Source organism: Halyomorpha halys, unplaced genomic scaffold, assembly GCF_000696795.3.
Source record: "Halyomorpha halys isolate HHAL.00 unplaced genomic scaffold, Hhal_1.1 Scaffold87.1, whole genome shotgun sequence".
In the NCBI taxonomy this organism is placed as follows: Eukaryota; Metazoa; Arthropoda; class Insecta; order Hemiptera; family Pentatomidae; genus Halyomorpha; species Halyomorpha halys.
In genome coordinates, this window is record NW_027115705.1 from 199749 (window position 1) to 222831 (window position 23083).

A 23083-nucleotide genomic window follows, 5' to 3' on the forward strand; every position below is an offset into this window, starting at 1 on the left:
TTCTAATTTACTTTAATGATGAGCTCATTTCTTTTAAAATATTTGTGACCCACGGTTTTACCAACTTCGTATTAGGATCATACATTTCATTTACTAAATAACATCAACAGTTCTAATATTTTTAATTATTGTTACTTTGTTTGTACTTTGTTGCAGAATTAATATTGAGATGCTCTTTTACATAAACGTTAGGTTAAACTGAAATAAAAACATTGGAATATATATATATATAAAATCGTCATGTCATCTTTAGATATACTTAGCTATCAACGAAAATAGGTGAAAAATAACAATAAAGTATTAGCCTATCTTTTAATATGATTTGTCTTAGACAGCTTATAAAATTTCAAGATTTTTAAATTTTCATTATCCGATATTATGAATAGAACTCGAAAAGATAATAATTCACTTTTTATAACAGTGTGTATTCAACCTAAACAGTAACTATTTGTTTAAAAAATGAATGGTATAGAATATTTTATAGTATTCAATCTCTACTTACGATAAATAATGATATATGAAAAAAAACTAAGTTTGCTTAATGTCTTTGAAAATAAATGGTAATATGTAAATATGTGAAAAATAAACTAATGATCAACAATCAATAATAATCAACAAATCAGTGGATATTTTAAATTATATTCTAAACTCGTATAGAGGACACAATGCCCATGTTTTTATTTGAACATATTCTCTCTATTGATGTAGTGTACTTTAGTTCAGCTCGGCCTGATTCAGAAAATTGCAAAATTCATAATAGAAAAGGTAAGAGAAATGTAGAGCTTTGAATTTGGTGAATATATCATATAATTAATTACGAATTCAATTGACTCACAGTTTATTTTTTAGAATCATTCATGATGGATCCTCATTTATAAAGATTAATGTCATTCAATTTTTTTAATGTTAGGGAACTGTTAATCTTGTAAGTGCCAAAATTAAATGCTTGAGTTACTCACTAGTATTTTAATTTATTTTTATTAGTGAATAAATATGAAATTCTACATGTATGTCTGCAACAGTTCTTATTTTGATTAAATGTATGATTTTTTTTGTAATATTTGGTTTATACCCATGAATTATTATAAATTTAGAAAAACTTTTTTTTTTAATTATTTTAAGGGACCAACCTCTTATGGCTCATCATTGTCTTAATTTCCGAAATAGCAAAGGATAAAGTTGTAATTTAGGACTTCTAATCAATGGGACAAGGGTATATATTGAATTATATTGAAGAGTGCAATTATTGGAACATGGGAACCTGTGGCAAAAGTTTATAGTAGAGCTTGGAATGATGGAGAAACTTAAAAAGTTTATCCACGGTTTGTTTGTTATCCTGCAAGATGGAATGGAGATCCGCTGGTATGTCATATAAAGATTTGAGAGAGTTATATGCTCAGCATTCAGTCAAAATGTGTTTAACAGTATGTCCTCTTCCACAAGTTTGGCATAAAGGTGGAGAATCGTGGTCCATAAGATAACCATCAAAATCACCCCCTCTCTCCCCATACTTCTTGTTGGGGGGACGTTACTTCTGATTTCCCTTAATTTGTAATCAGAAACATTTTCCCACGTTTGCCTCCATTCCAATTTAATCCTCTCCTTAATGAGAAAAATGAAATCATCGAAGGGCAAATATAAACTTTATGAAAGGAATATGGTCCGGGTGCGGTCACAAAAACTCAAATAGTAGAAATATATTACTTTGGCTCATAAAAATAATATATTTCTAGTATTTGAGTTTTTGTGACCGCACCCGGACCATATTCCTTTCATCTTTACACACGGTCAATCAATAATCTTCCATTACTATTTTTTTGTTCTTTTTTGACCGCACCCGGACCATATTCCTTTCATCTTTACACACGGTCAATCAATAATCTTCCAGTATAAACTTTATATTTATCTTTGGTCTTTATAAATGACCGAGTGTATGAAACCACTGTTCGGGCAAAATGTTAAACAAAATGAGGAATGCTGGTGCTAAATCTAAAATTGAGCAGGTTTAATTTAAATTACATTGCTGAGAAATTGATGATTTAATCTAAACTTACCGTTGTGTATGCAGCACTGGCATAGCTACCCTTCCTGACTGAACGCCAGCAACAACAAGACTGAAGGATTGCCATCAGGGATCTCTGGAACATTATAAATTCATATGCTGTTTATATACATATAATTAAATCAAATTATAATTTTATTATACATAATAGGAGTTATCATAAAAAAGAAGGATAAGTAAAAGAAATGTTTGTTATTTAAAAAAAAAAAAATTATATCTATTGGCTTAACATAAGTTCCAGGACAGTGAAGAACTTTGTTCAATGAGTCAATTAGAACATTAAAAGTAAAAATCCAGCAAGTTGTTACAAAACGATCTATTATTTCAATTGATAATACTGAATTATGTTATAATTTATTATATTAGTTAATAACAAATATTAAAATATGTGTTGTGTCCTCTCATTAAAAATTTATTTTCTTAATTATTTTGAATAGCTCAATGAAAAAAAAATATTCTGTATCTTTGACAATTTCGTCTAATTAAGACGACTTTGTTTACAATTCAACTATCTAGACTGTTTCAGAATATGAATATGTTTAGAGTTATCCCAGAAACTTATGGAAAAATGAACTGGTATCCATGAGAATTTGCCCAGAAACTATACATAAGGTGTTCTGGTGATATTTTTGAGTGATTTAGCATTGATTCTCAATCACTTTAGTGAACAACGAGATTTTTAAATTGTCCCACAACTCCTAAGAAGTGTCACGTCCCGGAATGAAAATTTTCTCAGATCGTCCAAAAATGAAATATAATACATGCAATTTCTTAGACAATTTTATTCCCTTTAATTTAATGTAGGATGTTATTCTTCCAAAAATGTTGAAACCGGTGACTGGCGAAGCAGTAAACCTGAAACTCAGTCAGCACCACAAAAACATAGTGAGCTGTTGATAAAACATTTCTGCGATTTTTCTTGAAAACATCTTTTTTGAACCATAAAGTGATTGAGAATCAATGCTAAATCACTATAATAAGATAACTGGACTACACTTACATTTTAACGGCAATGCTTTAAATATATATACTTTTTAAATTCCTGAATGTATATTGAATTTTTTTTGTTTTATTCCATCACATTTAAAAGACCTAATTAGCCTAAAAAGATTGCTGAAATAGAAAAAATGAAAACCCGAAACATAATTTGCTATTGCTTGACAGATGTAAAGAAATTCCTAACTTTCCCACTGTAGTATTATATCTCTTAAAGTCTCTTTAAATCAGCATCATCTAAATGCTGGCGGAATAAAGATCACGAACTCATCTTTAGGTACATTAAAAAATCCTTTTTCATTTAGAGTATGAATATTTGATAAACTTTTTGGTGTAAACTTTATAATTTCTCTGTCGTTCGGAATACTTAAACACAATAGTTTGAATATGGAATATAAGTATAGATTGAAGTTATGAAAGAATCATTTAGAGCCCATGCGCAAGTTTGAGAAGAAAAGGTTTGATCCTCTCCCAAATTCCCACGGTTTTAGTAACTGTCATTAAAGTCTTAATATAGTCTTCTAACTCGGTCGTGTGATAACAAAACATATTTGTTTATTGTTTGTATTACGCTGTAATTAGATTTTTTTAATTTCATAATTTTTTAAAAAACATTTTGTAGTGAAAATTTTAATGTTTTGTGCTGTATTGCTTTTTAATATTATACCTTTCCTACATCTTAATATAAATAATAAATATTACTTTGATTACAACCAATTAATAGAAACAAAATTATAATTTTGAAGCTATGTTTTGTAGTTGATTTAAATAACAATTAACCTATCAATTAGAACATGCGACTGAAAAAACGTTAATACTAATCCAATTACAAAATAAATAAATATTAAAATAATAATTTAAGATTGTGACTGTTTGACAAGACATCTTTCTAGTTATGCCATGTTGGAGGAAGGAGTATAAAGAATGTGTACGCTTTCGGGGCCGAGTGACGCCAGAAGGGGGGGGGGGTCTATTCCTTTCGTAGGCGTTGCATCCGATACGTCATAATAAGAGTTGATAGTTGAAAGTTGCTCCCGTATGCCAGAAATGGCAGATATTCAATATTTAGATTGAAATGAGTCTCTACAGGACAGAGAAAAAAGCAAGAATTTCTCGAGAACGGCATAATAGATTTTCATTATAGATATACCAAACTATTGTAAATACTGTTTACTACAACTTATATTCTTTTCAAATTTGCCATAAAATAAACGGTTTCACTGATAATTATCTTAATGTACGAAATACCTATTGTTGAATCCCTATAATTGCAAAGTTGCCTGTACGGGGCGTGGCCTAATCCTTACCCTTTAGCGTAAGATTTCTCCTCCTCCTTAAGTTTAGCTCGCATGGTTCTCCGTTAACTTTTCAAGTTACAGATAAGCTAAAATTTATATGTGAACATCGGAATTTTTTAAGAGTTTATTCGATTATATTATTTTAGAATGACAAAGAAATCAAATCACACTTTTTTTAATCTCCGACTTCCTATAATATTATTTGACTCTTGGTTTAAACATTAGATTGGTGAAGTTTTAAGTTAGATAGTAAGCATATAGCCTTGTAGCTTTGAGTACAATCGGTAACTAACTTTGATGGTGGCCATAACAAGGCACTCAACTGTACACCTCCCTCTAGTACGAGTACTACACGCTCTGCTACATCGATTTGCTAATTAATTTCCGTCTAGTCTATTAATTAGCTTCGGTAGGATAGATGCTAGAATAGTTCCATGTTATATATCAATTTCGTAATATTAATAATTAATGACAATTACATTTTAAACTTGGATCAAAGTGCTTCTTATTTTAACCATGTCAATTCCTATTGATGATGATCGATTCATTAGAAATTATCTAATCATATTTAGTGTTGTTTTTTAGCATTAAAAAAAAATGTTCAAGAAATTAAATTAACAGCAAAACTGGCATAAAATAAGTAAGTAAAACATTTAAAGTAAAATTCAACTTAATATTCGGATTCAGCACCCCAAGCAATTTTTATATAAAAATCTCTAGCTATAACAAATAATCTGAATTTTTCTCTCCTGCCGGAAGATTAAGTCTGTACCGCTAGAACCCATAAAGGGGCAGAGGTGCAGTACATTTTGTAAGTAAGTATTGTTACTATACCAACGGTTGTGCAAGGAGGTAATTTTGTCAAAATCAGGCTCGACTGCCAGATTTTTACCCAATAAGGGTAAAGGTTTGGTTGGGTTTGATGTCTCCAGACATCACGGTTATTGTGAATAAGAAAATAATCGACCAAAGCCAGATTTGAACTCGAGTCCTTGGAGTTAGTAGCAGTGTGCCTTTCCGTTGAGCTACTCGCTCCTTAATTACCCATGGATACTAAGACTAAATTCAAATATTTAAGTAACGTTAGAAAGAAGAATTTTCTGTTATTCTGATAATAACAATGGAGTCTGTATTTTCTATATTTGAAGACAACAATACTCTCGAATATATTTAAACAATTATAAATAATCGGTCTTATATCTCAAATATTCAAATTGATTTCGTTGTGTCCAATCAGTGACAATTGTTGTATTTTATTATCACTTTGATACATTCAAGTTGAAGTTGGGTGCATTAAAAAATGTTCTTCATTTTTGTTCCTAAAACCGACTACTAACTAACATGATTTTGCGAAAACATATGTGCTTCATGGAATAAAATGGATGTCATTTTCGGTCTCAGCTCACTGAAGAAAAATTTACATCAATTATCAATCAAATTCAATACGTTTTTTAGAACTCTGTTTCATTGATAAATAACAAATATATATAGTTTTACCTTGACTTCGAGGTATAAACAAATATTATTTAGCCTAGAAGGTTTGTGTATTAAATAAGTTAATTCGCTTTACTAATGAACGTATCGCGTGAGTTGTGTCCCGAAGAAGAGGGATTAACATTGGGCATCATTACGGGCTTTTCATTTTAATGTCTTTTTTTTTCATTTGAATAAAATTATTGTTTAGAAGAGTTCACAATGATAACAACAAATGTTTATTTTTTAAGGAAATGGCATATTTATAGTTGGCACTTGCTTAGTTTTTTAGGTTATTTTTTATTTCATTATTATTTTACTAAACTAAAAAAAAAATTGTTTTCATACATTGACACTTTTCATTGTTTTTATAATATTAAACACCAAATTCGATATGATTAAAGATGTAGTGAAAATCAGTATCTTACATCATTGAATCCAAAAAGATATTTCTCAAATTTTTAATTTTTTTCTCTTTCTGAAATTTTGTTGATAAATATATCCTTGAAGATATTTAATATTCCGTGGTTTCTGTATTAGGAGAGTAGAACTGGTTTAAATTAAAAATTCTCTGATGAAAACAAGAACAAATAAAAAATAGGAAAAAAAAATAGATTATTTTTGGACTGGTAATGAAGCAGGTGCACGGTAGATGAAGAACTCCCCATTTTATACCCTACTAGTTTTTACATCGGGACATGATACGTGTGCGAGGATTATTGTTCTAGAAAATGGCTGCTGGGTATTTTTTGTGGAAGGGATTAGATAGGATCCAGCACGTTTGGAAAAGTTTTTAAAACATGTATATTAAACAAACTTAATTGAATATATAATTCACAATAGGGCTCTACAAAACCATCGGATTCCTCCCGAATCCAATCCCTACAATCTAAAGTCCCTAATGCTCCTTACTTTGTCACAAATCAAGTCATCCATCAGGCCTCAATGTTTCATATGTTGCTGATTTGGCCAGAACTAGATACCAATCCTTCCATGATAAACTTTCCAACCACTCAAACCCACTTGTAACATGGCTTCCCCACCATTACCTAATAATCTCCCATGACGTCTGAAAAGAAGATAGTTTCGAGATCTTCTCCTCTATAAATGTTATTGGAGTTCTATTAATGGGTAGATTCTCCACATATTTGTATCATGTCACTTTATCACTAATAGCAAATTACTTGTTGCATATATTTTTATACAGTTGTAAAATACAATAAATATATTATAAAAAAAATTTCACAATATACATAGGACATCAATTATAACCAAGAGAACAGGTATATTCGGTTATTATTGCCGATCTTCGTTATGCAACGATGTTATGTCGTCATGAACACGTGAAATAGATTTTTTTTTAATTATCATTGCTACCAAATATACTAACAGCAAATTTCCTTGTTGCATATAGTTTTATACAGTTGTAAAAAACAATAAATATATTAATAAAAAAATTTCACAATATACATAGGACATCAATTATAACCAACAGACCAGGCATATTTGGTTATTATTGCCGATCTTCGTTATGCAACGATGTTATGTCGTCATCAACACGTGAAATAGATTTTTTTTTAATTTATCATTTCTACTAAACACTAATAAATTGTTTTATGTGGATTATGATGTATAACTTTATTTTTTGTAAAAGAAAAAAATGTGGGAATTATAAAGATCAACAAAATTAATAAGGTTCTAATCAATTGTTTTTAATTGATTGATTTCTCATCACTTTAAATTTCAAAACAATTTTTGATTGATATAAGCCAGCTGAAGTATTGTAATAACATCAAAGAATTTCCCGATTCCATATACACTCCACTTCTTGAAGAAAATTGCTTTTCCTTATTTCATCAGCGAAATACAGAACGATTATTTAGAGGTTAAAATCCGATCTTTAAGATTTTATAATCTTTCAAATTTATAAAACGAGCAATTATCGATTATTGAGTAGCGATCAGGCATAAATATATTAATTAAATCAGTCTCATTAGCATTGAAGATTTCGTTGTTACTTTAGCAGTCTCGAATCATAAGCCGTCATCACATTTTGCTAAAGATGCTTTTTGTAACTTCACCGCTCTTAAAACCTGTAGATATCTAATAAACAAAACTATTTAAAACTTCTAGATATATCATCTTCTGAAGATTGCTTAATGCCATAAGAAATAAGTTCAAAGAAATCGTTCTCTTAGTGAGCCGGATGAGATGATAGAGAGAGGAATATTAGTGCTTCATTAAATTCGTTGCCTTGAGCATAATTTTTTTGGTGATTATTATTTGATAATTTTTATTTTATTATATTTTTGATATAAAGTTATAATTTTATTTATACCAATCATGATAGTATTTTATTTTATTTACATATTTGATTATTACATTTTTTTTCTTTTAATTCAGTGTGCACCATTTATTTTATTTTTTTGTTCTTTAATTTCTGTATATATTATATGAATGAATATTTGAACACTGATCCCTAATGCCTTTAATTTGTGGTAGATTGTATTCATTTTCTTTAATAAATATCATATTAATAAAAAAAAAACGATACAGCGTTATATCCGTGGTCGTTACATTATTATAAGAGTATTATGCTGATTCAGATTGACCTGGAAATAGTATGATCTTATTTTTATAGTTAACCTTATAACCTGAATTGATCCGGTGAAGAGTGTAACCTAAAGGAAGTACCTGATCCTTTAATGGGATATGGGACATTAGTGGTCAACAAAACAGTACTAAAGGTTCTAGAATAACTTATTTTTTTATTTATTCCAATTCTAAGGTTAATCTACTTTCTGTTGCTGATTAAACTAAAAAACTACGGCGCAGGTTTTGCGGACAATACAAAACAGAAGATAAGATGTTAACATTAGAAGATATTAGGCCCACAGGTGCGTGTTAGTGGCTATAAAAGACCACAATAGCTTTGTGGGTAATAGCCTTAACAGATCTTATAGACCATTCTACTTCTTCTATTCCGCTGAAGAAGATCATCCTATCCGTTTAGTTTGTAAAAGGATTTCTAGGAAAATGTTTTTTCAGAAAAACTTTTCCTATTCTTCTATAAGCGTTTTCGTCCATTGACCATATTTCGTTATGAAGCATTCTTACAAAGATAATTGATACATATTTTTTAAGCATACATTTTTTTAAACGCGGTAGATTAATAATTAAATAAACAAATATGCGATATTTAAAGGCCATTATAGATGAGAAATAAAAAATTGAAATATTTAAGAAAATTCAGAAATAGATAGCATGGATGGATCATTGTGTATAAAGACACTAAACTACGTAGGAAATGAACTGGTAAATAAATATTTAAAGTTAAATGATAAATACTTATGGTTAAATATTGAAGTTTTAAAGTATAATCGTGTAAATTGTTTTAATTTAAAGTGAAAAATAGACAAAATAGGATAATTTTGGACTAAAATTATTGAATATTAAGATTGTTCTTGAGGATGACTGATGACTTGGTATTGTTTTGAGACTTAAATGGGACAAAATTTATTTATTAAACAAGTTAAATGCAATATTATTTACAGTTTAATAAAAAACACCTATTGATAATTCAGCTGACAGCTACATTTTCTAAAACTGAGATATTATAAGTTTTCAAAGCTGTGTTGTAGCAGTTCAGTTGCTCCAGGACACGGATACTTTAGAAATTATAATTGAGCATTAATTAATACTTTACAAAGGATTTCTTCCTTCCTTCTGTCCACCGAATGTGGCCAAAATAACGAATGACTATTTAAATGAATAATTTCTGTGGAAGAAAATATGCAACATTTTTAGACAGGATCAACTCATAAATGGGGTAGGAGACCGGAATATGAGTAATTTAAGAATAGAAGATTTCATTTAATATGGCAAAAAGAGATTGGAGTTAAAAACAAAGATGTAGAAACAAGTCTATATTTACGCTGACCTATGCAGCTGAAAGTTGGCCGAGTATTAAAAAAAATTCGAAAGCCGAATACTAGCAACAGAAATGAAGAACCTGAGGACAGCTCTCGGTAAAATTAGGTTCAGCTGATTGAGAAATAGAAGAATAACAGAAGAAACAGGAAAGGAACCGTAAGTAGAAAATATATCTAAAAAAATCAATAATAAAATATACATAAAAAAATCCCTAAACTTATATGGGAAGCAAAACGGACGTTAAAAAAGAAGAGAACTTTATTTTAAGTAATATAGGAACAATGCGGTTTTCCATGATATATTCGGATGATTATTTAACATCATATTAAATATTTATCAATATTTAATGAAAGTTATAACATAGGATTGTTATTATATGTGAGTATATTATAAAATAGATCTAAATCCAATGATTAAACCGTCGTTACCCAAGACTGGCGATTTCATCAATTGCTTTCCATAGCTGCAGATGTTCTGGGTACCACCGCTTATAAGCATAGTGGCCAATGCGGTTGTGGGCTGTTTCCCATCGCTTAGCTCACTGATTACGGGCGTTGAGTAGTAAAGCTGGATTGCTCACCAGAATCTCATTAAACAGTAATCGTATGTAGTTGTCAGCTTGAATCGTAACAATTTTCTCGAAGATTTCATTAATGTAGTTTTCTATTTTTCAAATTACCGTTATTTCTATAGTAAAAAATGTGAAAATAAATATGAATAGTATAATAAAAATAAACAATTATATAGTAACTTCGTAGTTTCACTCTAAGCAAAGGACTCTTCCAAACACTGCGACGAAATAATTTTACACAATTTTTCATCCTAAAAAACGTTTTTCTCAACTAGTCTGAAAGATGCTAGCGATGGAAATGTCAATAAATCAAACCTTTATCCTTAATAAAAGCTCTTATGTACACAAAACTGAACATATATCGACATCATCAAAGATGTGATGTTTTTTCTCACCCTCCCTTTTTCTTATTTTCAAAAAAATTTCATGAAATGTCAGTTAAAAACCTACTTTTCGTAATTCTTACGTGGCAGATTAGCAGAATAAATTTTTAGTTTCCTACTGCAGCGGCGCCGGTTCGAATCCGTCCTGGGGGTCGACTTTTATTTCTGTGGCGATCCCACGAAATGAAAACTTGACCACCACATAGAATAAGGTTACTGGTAGATAACCCCTCTTCCCCCTCGGAATGGCAGAAATGTCTAGGAAGATGGTCATAATAAAAAAATAAACTTTTCTATTTTGGTTAGAAAAAGTTGGAAAACGCTAGGATATTGAATTAGTATCAAGAATTCAACCTCTAAAACTTTTAAGAAGTATGCAATAAAATTAATTGATTGTGCTTCACCAAATGACCATACCTGCCACTATTTTTTCTTAACTCCACATAATTTATTTATTATATTACAATTAGAATTAGCAATGTGTGTGTGGTTAGTAAAAGATATCGTTGGATCCTTATTTTTATATATCCTTATTCACTAATTGTAAATTTTCAGCTCTATTATTCACTTAAAAATCCTATCAGTTATTTTTATTATTATTTTTTATTAAATTAAATTTAATTATTATTCCATACTTTATTTTCATTTTAGTAGTTGTTAATTAAATTATTAGTTGTATCACTTGAGATCAATTCATATTGTACTTATACTAATACTACTTTTATGGCTTAACAATTGTATATTTTCCGAAACACCCTAATAGTCAAAATTGTAATAATTACATTTTTCTTATGTCTATGATTTTTATGTGTTATTATGGCACCGACCGATGTCATCTGGTCGAACCATATTAGATGTAATTTTTTAAATTAATAAAATTTAAAAAAAATGATTTGAGATAAATGATAATTAAGTCAGGCTCACGTATAAACAAATTAGAAGAGGGGTGACTGTAAAAATTAAAATTATTTATTTACAACTTAATTTACATTTTAAGACTGATTTAACTTACAGTCTTCATTGTATGTATAATTTTTGTCAGTCAAATTAATTCTTTTTTATAAAATAAATAATTTAATTTTTATCCATTTTAGTCTCAAAACCTTTTATTTTTCTTATACGTCCGACGTTTCCGCCAATCCGGCCATCTTCAAGGACAATCTACTACAAAACAGCTTTTATTACATGTATGATCCTAGAAACATTTCAAAATACTTAACATTATTATTTATAATTTATCTTACCTTAATACAATTTTGAAATTATATAATTTAAAAACTCTAACTTCATGCAGGCTATTCTGCCCAGGTCAAAACATCAATTTCTATGAAACATTAAAAACATTAGGTAAAAAATATTTTTTTGTTAATAAGTATATCCCACTTATGTTTAATTACCTAATTAGTCAATATTCACTTATAACAAAATCAAAATCATTTATTACAGACAATATTCCTTAAAAACTTTTTTATAGTTTTACATGAGTTTCTCGTTGTTAAATAGCAGTTATTTAAAACCTCTTTCCACCTTCCTTCTCCTTCGTTGTAAGTTGAAGCACGATTTGAATCTTTTTAAAACTTCTAGAGATTTGGAAACATCCCGTCCAGGATTAACCGCGACTTTAAAATTTAATATCCGACACCAACCCAAAATAGCTTCCTGGTAAATGAGATTGAGTTCCCGAGAAGGGATAAAGTAAGAGTTTGTGGCCTGCCTACGGCAATGTATAAAGTAGAATTTGTTCATTCCTTTTCATGGTGCTAGTTAGGAACAATTTCAAATTATACTACATCATTATTAGTATTAGTATTTTCGGCGTGCCCTTATCTATAATATTTTTATAATTATGACATTGAAATGATCTGAGTTATAAAAATAAAAAAATGGTTCGTTTTCTCAATATCACAATTATGAAAAGCACATAAAAATGATCGCATTGAGTTAGGATGAATGAGAACAATTTATAGCCAGTTTATCAGAAATATAGTAAGTTGGTTGAAAATTCCAAACATGAATAGTTAATTAAATTATTTGATTTTGTATTAATTAAGTTTTCTCTCGCTGTTTGTGTTTCTTTAATATTTAATATGTTAAGATAATGTCAATAATGAACACTAAAAAACTTTACAAGCTACTATAATTGTCATCTTTGTTTCAATCTTTGTTCGACAGCACCGAAATCTGACGCCAGGGCGTTGTTTACCAATAAATAGTTTTATTTTACGAGGATAAGATGGTTGGCGGTGCGCTTAAAATAAAACAAATAAGTTGATGTAACTTATTTTATCGTGCTAACGTTTCGGCTAGAGTTTCTAACCTTCATTTTAGTTCCTTAATTATGTTATTTTACCTACTTATTCAATTACCTATTTATACATTTTATTTTCCAATTCTCACTTTATTTTATTTAATTCGACTCTGTAAAATTATTTTCTTTATGTCATTCTGTATATATTTTATATATTCATTGGTTTATATTTTATATATTCATCTTGTTCTGTTTTTAGCCCTGATGAAGGCTAGTAACTCTAGTCGAAACGTTGGCACGATAAAATAAGTTACATCTATTTATTTTGACCGCACCCCCCCCCCCAATCATCTTCTCCTCATATAAGTCATCCACGGTCAACTATCTCTCATAATTAAGTTTTCTTTTACTATTTTGATACCTTTATTGACCGCTACCCGGATTATTTTCCGGCAATAAACAAGTTATTGATCTTATGATTTTATTGGATACGGTTTATTCTGAATATTGGGTAATGTCACGTCAAAATCCATGTCTAAATGTAGTACTTGGTGAGCTAAAATATGTGTATAAAAAAAGAAGAAGAAAATAATGGCAGCTTACACTAAGAGAGGAAAAACGCTGAAGAATTTGAAAGTCCTCACAACACCAAATTGCATAAACAGCATCTGGTAAATATACTTGAGGTCTTAGCTCTACGGTGAATAAGATGCGCGCGTAAGGTTGTAGGGCCAAGTAACAAATAGATCTCTAACATGTTCATAAACATTGATTAAACGGGTAAACGTACTATAGGTAGACCGAAGTGTAGGTGAGAGGATTACATTAAGACTGATCTTGTATATTTGGGCTTAAATTAGTAACTGATAGGCAGCGATTGGTAGTAACGACATGAAGCCGTCGGGTTCACCCAGCCATTATTAATAGCACGTCAATGATTTCATAAATATTCAATGTTTTAATCCTCCCAAAATATGCTGTTTTTTCATTAAGTTTTTTTTTTACACATATTTTATAAGCTATTGTTCTTACTTTTGCAGTGTAAAAAAACGTACTTTAAAGATACCTCGAATAAAGATGTGCAGGCTTAATCAGGAAATCTGCAGCATATTAAAAGCAGTAAGTATTTTATTTTCCCATTGTCATATAACAGTTACTGAAGGCTGTATTATTCCACGCCGTTTTCAAATTTCAGGAGCTTTTTAAATATTACTTTATTAAACTATGTTAATTATTCTCTTACCGTTTATAGCAAATATTTTAAAAGTGATATTAGACTTAGCTCCTAGGGGTCTTAGTGAGGCGGGTCTGGCCGGAAAGGCCTTTCTTTTTGTGTTATCATCTCTTGTGAGATTTTGACAATAAAGAGCTCAACTCTTCTCTTACCCGGATTTATTCTAAGGTGTATTAATGTAAGTACTCTGTGTGCGGAGAGACACAGGCGCTAATTTCATGGAGTAGTCGAATCATGATAAATGTTTCCACCTTCCGTGCCTGATAGGGGAACAAACTACCACTATATCAGCTAGGAAATATTTTAGGACAGGTATCAAATCTAAAAATAATCGGAACCTAAGATTAGCTAAAAGTTACAAATCTCTCATCTTCCCCTGAGATCAACATCCAAAACTGTACTGAAAACTTCAGCTTGGCTTAGTTAAGGGATACTTCTTGGATTAAAAAATAATTATAAAAAGAATTTTGGATTATAAACAGCATTGTTGGTTGTTTACTAATGATTTAGGAAGAAATTCCCATGAATGTTTTTATGCAATAGAGACAGTGTTGAATTATGACTCAATAAATTCATAACGCTACATTGCAAGCATTCTAGAACCTTTTGCCGTGCGTTTTGCACCCTTCGTGATCGAAATAATAAGTTTGATATATGATCCTGTTATGTCAAAAATGCAGAAGCAGATTTCTGCTCTGTACCGAAACTCTGGAGGGTATGATATGGCAGGATTTGATTTACGTATATGAGGCGAAGTCCTTAATTACTCTTTCATTAATGTTTTTTTGTTAATTCAAAAAATAACATTTCACAACAGGATAGAACTCAAAATTATTTATTCAATCTTACAAGTGGTTATGAACGCCCGTTTTTACACATTGTCTGGTTGCTACCATATGAACAAACAGACATTTATTAATATAAAAAAACAATGGAAGAACGAAAACTATTTTATATAAGATGCCATTAATGCACTAAGTTTAGTTTTATCTTTAAATATATTTCAAGATACAATATTTGAAAAAAAGGTAATAAAAGCTTATTTTATTTTTTTAATCTAAACCTTATGCTACTATAAAATTCTATGAATCTAAATGACGTCTGGAAATTCTAAAACAAATCCGACAATAGCTAAAAAAGATTTTGTGGATAAATATTAACTTTAGTACACAAAATTTAATTTTTCTATTTCTGTGTTTTAATTTCATACTTTTCCAACACAAATCGAAATTTTATGATAATAACATTCATTTCTTGTTATGAAAACGCCTCTTTGATTGTCGTTGAGAATGTCACTGACTTTATCAAACAGCCAATAATTAAATTTCTCTTGTAATAAGTAATTAGAAAAAAGTGGCTCAGTTGTTAATATCAATTAATTAGTGTTATATAATAATGGTAAGGAGCTCTGTTTTACCAAGGAGCTCCCTTCAAGCCCAGGAAGAATGAATTACGAAAGACCTTCCGAAATAAAGTGTTTGCCCAAAACGAGTTATTTAATGAAAACAGTTCATTATGAAGATTTAATTATGCTTTTATTGTTAAATATTTAAAATGGTTTTAGCAGCCCTACTAAGTTTTCTTCCAATATCATCTTCTTCTTATTTTCCAATATAGCTCTTACAATCCAAACATTTACAAACATATAGTTAACCATTAACCACGGTATCATGAACAATATTGCTTTCTCTTCACACCTAATACTAAAATTAATGTATCAATTCAATTTTTTGATCAAATAGAGTAACATTATAGAGTTACTCTAATTGATGAGGGTATTGATTTACGGATTTCAGACTTTCTTCAGTTTAAAGATCTTATTTATGTGTGCTCCTAAGGAAGACCTTAATAAAGGTTTACTTTAAGTACTGGTAGTTACTTGGTAAGGAAGAAATAGATCTTATAAATTAAAGAGCTTTTATAAAACGAATATTTTACTCAGAAGAGGTATAATGCATTTAAAGAGAACCTTAATTAAGCCGTTCTTTAGGATGTTCATACATACGGTTCTAATTTTCTGTATCTTAAAACGCTTATAAAATTTTCCCAGCGATAATTGATATATAATTTAATTGATTAATTTGATATTAATTGTAATAATTAATTAATTTATATTGAGTCCTGGAAAATTATTATTATAATTGGATTCTATTCCAAAGGCTTTTTGTGTGTTTACTTGTTTACCAATTAGATACCTTTATATTTATAAAATGTTGTTACCATTAATAATAATATAATAAGGGGTGGTATTGGGTAATATAATATATATAATAAACTATATCAAAGAACAAAGTGTTTATTGCATTGATATGATTATAGGAAATTATAATATGATTGAAATGATTCAGATAAATGGTTGCCATAAAGTATGATTATTACATTATTACTTATTGCTTAATATATACTTATAGCTGCTGATTTGAATTATTCATGCCGTGAGATGTAGTTCTGTACGTGTCGTCTTGTTCATAAGGGATGGGCGTCTAGGTCTCATAGACCTTACTATTGTTTTATTTTTATTATTCCTTATTATTGTTTGTTGGTCTCATAGACCTTATTATTGTTGATTTGCTTTGGACTTCGTCTCGTCGAAGTGCATCTTGCCCTTTCTTCGGCGTTCTTCCTTCTGATGCTTCCCCTGCTTCTGTCTTCAATCTCTTCTCTTTACTTCTGCCCCCACTTGTTTCAAAAAGAGGCATCGCCTTTTAGGAATCTCATTTCCTCATTGGCTACCATCAGCCACACCCATGAAAAATACGTTACAGGGGGGTGGTACATTTAAAAAAGTGTTTGGTGCAAGTTTTGTTTATAATTGACCTGCCCATCGACAAAGTCAGCAGGCAATCTGCTTTTAATGGATTAGTCCATTAACCACTTACGAAGTGCCCTTTGTTGACAATCATATAACCGGCAGAGGTATGACAAGACATATGACAAAGACCCCTATAATAACATTTATAATTGCTAGTACCTCGATACCAAACATATATATAAATCGGTAAAAGATAAAAAAAATAGACAATGCTATTATTGGATCATATAAAAATTGTTTGAAAACCCTCGAGTCTCTAAAATATGAATAAATAATTCAAATTCAGGAATTACCTGAATGATAAACATCATGAGGCCGTACGCAGCTCAGGTGTTAAGGCGCAGGTCTTACCAATCTGAGATGTGAGTCAAGCACCGGTTCGAATCCGGCCTGGGGATTTTTTTAATTAAGTGGCGGTCCCACAAAATGAAATATTTGACCCCCCAATATGGTTAGAATAGACTGGACAACCGTAGACGACTCCTCCCCTCTTTATCAGAAAGAACCAGGAAGGGGATGATAAAAAAATAAATATATATGTATATAAACATCATGTTTATATATATCAGTATGTGCAGTTATAATTTCTCCTTATTTTGAGCGGGAATGAATATTTTTCACCAAGAGAATGATAAGTTGCACTCTTGATCATTCGAACCGAATGCAGCTCATTTGAGAAATTTCATTTCTCAAACATAGCTCAAATAAGGACCTAACCAAAAATATTTTTAAATAAATGGAATTATAAAGTGTCGGGAGTGAAGAAGATGACGCCCGGGGGACAAAAAAAAAGTTTCCGTCGTCTTGTTTATAACTATATTTTAGCACTTCTTCATATAAAGACATTCTTTTTTCTTATTAGGTGACCTTTAAAAATTATATAACATTTTCTAATTAACTAGTTGTTTGAACGAAGAACTTTGCAACGGATATGATATCTTCTACTTTCCCTCCTATTTTCCTGAGAAATCTAATTTCCCCACAATTATATAGATAATTAAAGATAACAAATTTCTTACCACATTGCTCCTCAGAAATCCATCATTTTTAATTAAAGATAACAACGTTCTTGTTTCAACATTTTTTCATAGTTTTGACATAGTTGTTTCAAGCATTTTGACTCCTTACTTAAATTAGATTTATATAACAATAATATAATACAGAAAGCAGTTGATTTATTTAAATAACTCATCATTTCTGAGACAACTTATACGTATTTGAGTTTTTATTTTAAGTACTTTGATTTATATATATCAACATATTTTATGTCTACGTAAAAAATTATTTTCTGATATAACCTTAAAATTACACTTTTAACGATCAGAATGATCATATTTTATTATTAGGAGTCGTTTCTTTTCCCTAAAAATTGTAATTGGCACACCCGTAAAATGAAGTATACTGACTAATAAATTAACAGCAACTAATATTTATAATTGTTATGAGAAAAGAGCTGTGAACTAACAGTCAAGCTAATGTTTAACGCAACCTTTTTCGCTTGGATATAATTTTTATCTCCTCAATATCTTTTACTGATTAAATATTTAATTTAATTATATTTATATTTTTAGGGAAAAAAAGCATATTGTCTATTGCAACATTTACGTTTTAAACCAGGAAAAATTATCTTTACATTTGGCGAATAAACTGCAAATACGTGTAATTATTTTTAATAATATTTATATTTAAATTAAAGGGAATGAGGTAATTTGAAGCCTTAAATTTGAAGTTCGGGTTTGGCTATTTCTAGAATCATCAGTGGATCGCCTGGAAATCCTTTCAGGTTATACCTTATATAGGCTCTTCAAAGTGGGTACTTTATTCTTCGGTGAGTTAGGGAGAAAACCTGAAAGTTGAGCCAAAATCCGGTCAAATTATCCCTTACATAATCTTTACTTACTTATAAATTAATGAGTGATTCATTAATTTATAAGAAATAGGTACTTGTAAAAAAATTGTTTTTATAACAATAATATAAAATAAAGTGGATGAATAATACAAATAAAAACATGAAAATTTAAGTTAGATGTTATACTGAGATCCATCTTAGTTGGCACATTAGATTTTCTCTTGATCTTAGAAGTGGATAAGAGGGTGGCGAATTTAATCTCTTAGTTCTGTTTAAACATAAAAAAACAAAACAAAAAAATTGAAACCAGTGCCTGAACCATGGGATTCGTTATTAAATACTAAGATGACATCTGATGATAAAATTTATGTTCATAAAACTTAGATCGAATAATCGAAACTTGATTGGTTACATTAAGGGGGAAAATAACGCCTGAAGCTTTTTATAAAATAAGATGTTTCGTTTATATAGAGCAGAGAAACAATCGGACTTGGCAACATAACGCTGAATCCTGTGAGCTGTGCCTAGTTAATACAACTATGGAACTTGCCGTTAATGGGATATGTGAAGCGTAAGGTTTTGTCATGCTGTAAAATAAACTAATCACACATGAAAAGGATAATCAACGATAATACGACGGACAATGGTCAAAGAGGTGGACTATACCATACATGGGATTGTGTTAGGTTGAACATTGAGGATTAAACTGTAGCTAGAATCCAGAAGGGCTGTTGTGTCGGAAGGGGTTGTATGAGTTATCAATAGAGACAGGATTTTGGTGCAATTGTATCTTTTGTTCCTTAGCTTCGAATTTCTCCAAACCAGGACATTAATTCGAATCATTCAAAGAGCACTAATTTTGTATTGAACAAAAGGGCCCGTGTTGGTTTTTGTTTTACCATTTTTGCCCTTTTTTTGTTTTTTAATTTTGAGCTAAATTTGGAGTATTGCTGCATAAAATATAAAGTTTTTTCTAAATTTAGAATATTATATACATATAGATGTATGTATACTGTTATTTACTTAATTTTTCTCTTTCATTGATTTATACTTTAAAATTGACGAATTCGAGGGAAACTAATGCATTAACATATGAGAGTCGAATTAAACCTAAAAAAAAAAAGGGAAATTCAGGTGAAGAATGTTTTTGGAATAGTATCAACCAGTATTTCAGATAACTATGACAAAGTCTAGAATAAGCTTTTTTAGAAAACTCTGTGTTATTGTTTCTAGCTTGGATTTAGCCAATTGGCCTTTAGCTCTTTATTCTTCCGTGAGCTCTTTATTAAGTTGTGACAAGTGAATATGTAATTTTTTTATATTATTATATTGTATTGCATTTGTATATTACTAATCAATATACCTATAAACTTTAAAAGTTTTTCTACATTTACCCTGTAATACAATTCGCTTCCAATAGTCAAATGTTTGGTTTTTAATCGGATAGCAATAGTCAGTCAATTTGGTTGTGACATTTCAGAACGGAAAAGGTGAATGAAACCAAAATTTTAAAAACATTATATATAATTGTCGCAGTGATTTGTTAGTTATTATAATTAGTATTTACTTGAAAAAATATTATTATTTAAAATAATAATTTTATCACTTCCTGGGGAAGGGAGGAGCTGCCCCATCCTGCCCACCGTTGGGTATGCCTATGTTTGCAATAATATTATTAATTTATTCATAAACTTGATTATTGCAGGATTAGAGTGGTTTATATACAGTTTTGGTTCTTACTGCACAATTTTGTACATTTTGGATTTTTTACTGTACAAAAATCCGGTACCCAGTTATCAGCAATGATTCCTGAATTTGGATCATGTTTTTATTTTTTCTGATTTAATTATTTTTTTTAAATATAAAGTAACTAAGTAAATTCTGCATATCTAATAAGCAATAAAATATATAAAAATCAATAAACAAAATATTGTGGTTTTAGATTAATTAAAAGTTAAAAAAAAAAAATGTGACTTTATCTTTCACCTTTAAAAACAAACTATTTTGCTTTTAGATTAATTAAAAGTTAAAAAAAAAAAGTGACTTTATCTTTTACCTTTAAAAACAAACTATTTTGCTTTTAGATTAATTAAAAGTTTTTAAAAAAAAGTGACTTTATCTTTCACCTTTAAAAAGAACAGTCTTTTTCCATACTTTAAAAGCTTTTATCAAAATATCACTGAATAGAGCTGATAACTACCAGCCAATATTTATTTTTAACTTTTTTATCCATTTTGAACTTATTTATTTTTTTAAACGTTTTATTCGATTTTACCTATATCACTAATATTACCATTTTATTTTAATTATTTCTACTCTTCATTTATTCATAGCTTCGTTTTCTTATGATTTATTTGTGCTTACTGCAAGTTCTAATTAGACAATAAATTTAGATAAAACTAGTGTATTAGATTGAGCATTTATAATGGATTAATAAAATAGAGAAATAAAAGGTAAATTAGAATGGAATAATGTTTATAATAAAGATACATATAAGAAGAAAATGAAAAAATATACAAAGGGACAAAAAAAATATGTATAACGTAATGTATTAAAAAAAAAAATGTTTTGTTATAATAAAAAAAAAACAATGGAAACAATATTATATCTTTGTTAATTATTTTATGTTAATATTGATATTGTATCTGATAACTGATTTGTTAGTATGTTATTTTCATTACAGTTTATATATTTTTTGTACTCAATGTTTCAGATTTTGGTTTATTCTTATAAATATGCATATTAGCAGAAATTGTACCTTTCCATTATTATTTTTAGTTTAATTATATTTAATTTTTATCATTTTGGTTTTCTATTATTTATTTTCAGAAGTGTTTGTCATCTTATGTTTTATGATATGGCCTATGGTTTTAATTTATTTGTTCTATTCTTATTTTATATATTCTGTTAATTATTGTTGTTCATTTTAATCTTTTCAAATTCATTATTTTATTATATTTTATGACGTTTCATAATTTCATTCTTATTTTGTATAATTCTGACGCCTGCATATAATTCTAAAGGGATCAATCCCAGAATAAATAAAGAAAATTATTATTATTATTATTATTATTATTTTTTACAATAGTTTTACAGAACTCCAATATTCAAGGAAGGTTAACATAGTGAACTCTAAGAGACCGTTAGCAGATTTGTAATAACACTATTTGCAAATTTTCTTCTGATTAGCCACACCATTCTAAACAGCTGATAACCCTAACTTCTTTTGCAGGTTTCTAAGACACGGTTTTGTAAATTTTAGTCAACTTAAGATATCTTTGCCGATCGCTGTTGTTATGATTTGATCAATTATCAGATTGTCCATCTCAGTATCATTGCAATATTGCATTGGCATCAGGTTAGCACGTATTTATGTACCAATTTTAATTTCACCGGATAATCGGAAATATGTTAAAATCGGTTAGAATATTCGATTAAAAGCAGTGAAAACAAATGAAAGCGTTCAAAAATATGGAAATCAGTCATATGTAAAATTTTAAGGAATTTTCATTGAGTATTTTATAAAAACAAATTATATGATACACAAAAGGACTCTTATTAACCCATATTAAGAAATATTTTATTATTTAAATTGTTAATTTAAGATAATTCCTACTGTATTATATAATTGTGAATTTTTTTTCAAAAATGGGTCTAAAAAACACTTTAGTAATAAATTTATCACTTTATTTTTAACAACGAGTAATAAATAATATTCATATGAAAGGGAAACTCGATATCATACACAGGAATAGCAAGGCAACTTCACTCTAATAACAAAATAAAAAGAGAAAAAAAACTTCAAGATTGTTACCTAAGATATAAATGTGCTAATGGTCATAAAAATTCGTAACAATAAGTTTTTGAATAACATAAGCTAAGCTATGACGAAAGGATAGCTTATTCGACAGGTTTAATATTCGATAAAAGATCTATGTATTTACAACGTATATAATAAGTTGTATAAGATATCTGAATAAAAATATATATAAAGGAACACTTATACTAGAGAATGATAACGTACTACGTATATTACAGGTTTTTGGCCAAAAAATGTAATATAACTTTTATCTGAAACGCTGTAATCTAGGATTACATTCGCATTTATTATAACTATTATTAAAATGCATTTAAGCGAGAACTTTAAGTTGAATATTTTTGTTTATCAAATATGGAGAATAGTTTAAACAACAGTAAAAAAGCTTCTCTCCATCACAATAACAT

The 23083-nt window shown here is 29.2% G+C and overlaps 1 long non-coding RNA gene across 1 annotated transcript in view; it reads right to left on the reverse strand.

Moving 5' to 3' along the window:
- Positions 1 to 2054: 2054 nt before the first annotated feature.
- LOC106677087 (uncharacterized) overlaps positions 2055 to 23083 on the reverse strand; it is a 163301-nt gene continuing 142272 nt past the window's right edge. The window contains exon 2 of the long non-coding RNA XR_001342543.1: positions 2055 to 2138. This is a non-coding gene — a long non-coding RNA (uncharacterized lncRNA). The remainder of the gene's footprint in view (positions 2139 to 23083) is intronic.